This window comes from Amblyomma mixtum, chromosome 5 (genome assembly GCF_055824585.1).
Source record: "Amblyomma mixtum isolate Tamu chromosome 5, ASM5582458v1, whole genome shotgun sequence".
Lineage (NCBI taxonomy): Eukaryota > Metazoa > Arthropoda > Arachnida > Ixodida > Ixodidae > Amblyomma > Amblyomma mixtum.
Genome location: NC_143016.1, coordinates 105,966,279 through 105,968,293, shown reverse-complemented (window position 1 = coordinate 105,968,293; position 2,015 = coordinate 105,966,279).

The following is a 2,015-nucleotide window of genomic DNA, read 5'->3' as shown; positions in this document are numbered from 1 at the left end:
TCGGCAATTGTGTTGGTTGCAATTTTCAACACTAGAGGTTCGTAGTTGTACATGAAACGCGTTTTGCTCCTTTAGCACGTTTTAAGCCTGATACCAGTCATTTTCGCCAAAAATCGCCTAATTTATTTGACAACCTTGCTTTGTTTTTCGGGAATTTGGCAGTTATAGGGTTAATCTTGCCAACGAAAACTCGTTTACGGGCTAAGTATTCACCCCCCCTCCCCAGTATAAAAAAACCATTGGAACCAATTGGATTTCCAATGGGTTCCAATTGGACGAGTTCAGTTTCCAATTGGATGGTCCAAATGGACTATCCATTTAGACCATTTGGGTTTCCAATTGGTCTTACCCATTGCATCCAATTGGTCCGCCCAACTGCACCCAATTTATCCAATGAATGTTTGCATGTTTGACGAAAAACGTAGAACTAATATGGTACTTACAATAAGAGCTATCAGCAGCTTAGCCTAATAAATTGTACTCATCACCTACACCACCACTGGAGCTGAAATTAAATTAAATAACTGCGCTCAGTAGGCAAGCGCCACTAGCCCCAGCATGAGAGCCTAATAAATTGGGTATATAAGTTGGAGCAGAAGTGTGTTCTCTGGATGTACATATTGAGCTAATGTATGCTACTAGTCCCTGAATGTGCAGTGTTGCTTATGTGTGATGCATGTGTGTCTGTTGGCTTTGATTTCCATAAAAGCATGCTAATCTCAATTCCGCAGAAAAATGTTAATTGGCACTAGGCAGAGCGTCTCCCTGCAGTCCTCATAAATCAGTTTTCCTTTTGCACATTACAATGTGTTAAGTTGTAGAAATATTTATCCAAGATCCTAGAGCATATTATTCAAACATTTAGCTACCTTTCTCACTGAACATATTTTGTGAATATTTTCTGGGTGAAATAACTTCCTGGCCTAATGGGTCCAATTGGTCGGGGGATAAAAACACAACTGGAACCAATTGGGAAATCCAATTGGAAACAATGGGAATGTCCATTTAGTTCCAACTGGAATGTCCAATTGGTTCCAATGGTTTTTTTTTACTGGGCCTGCTCTTCACACAAGAACGCGAGTAGTCCTCAATTGCAATCACTGAAACCCGTGTAGCAAGAATACCTTTTAGTTTGCTTTATTTAAGCTACAGACAGGTGCTGGTGAGGGGAATGCATTATTGTACCCTTTTGACAACCGCCTTCTACGCACGATCTCAGAAGGTGGCGACAGTCTGCGGATTCACGCAGATTAAAAGGCAGGCGCCTTTTTTTGAAGAATGCAATGGAGGGCGACTGGCGCATCAATCCTCACGCTCTCCCCTTTGCACATTAAGTGAAAATGCAGCCTATGAAAGTCCTTTTGTAAGTCAACTTTCCCGCAATTGTGCAAGTTATCAATTAACCTACCCAAAAATTAAATACCTAGGACTTAACAGTGTCTGACGTGGTTATGGCCAACATTTAAAAAGAAAAGGCCAGTGTGATATGAAAGAAAATGCATGCAGAGCTTCAAACACCTGTCGCATGCACATGGCTGTTTTTGAAATGAAAGCTTCACTACACCATGTGAAGCCAAGGTCGCGGACCAGAGGACTGTGACCAATGTGAGCCAGAGGTCAAACCAAGAAGCTGCTGTGGTATAAGTATGGTGCTCTGCCACATGGCGCCAAGGTCAAGGTCAAAGGAAAGGAACAGCTTTGCACTCTTGCATAACCACGCAATGAAGTTTTCGCTTACACACTAGGGCTAACCCGAGCTAAACCACCAGCAATTTTTGTTGCCACTGGCATGCCAGAATCCTGTAACCAGCGAATGTTCCAGTGCTTTGTCAGAACACATGAAGAGGACCACCAATTGAATTGCTCTCGAAAGGATGGCATTTTCATTTGGTTTGTTAATGTGAAGACAAACAAAAAAAGAAAAGTAACGCCTAGTACACTACCACCAGATGATCACCGACGCCTGCATGCTCCAGAAAATGGAGGGAAAAGGATGTGCACAGAAAAACAAAAAG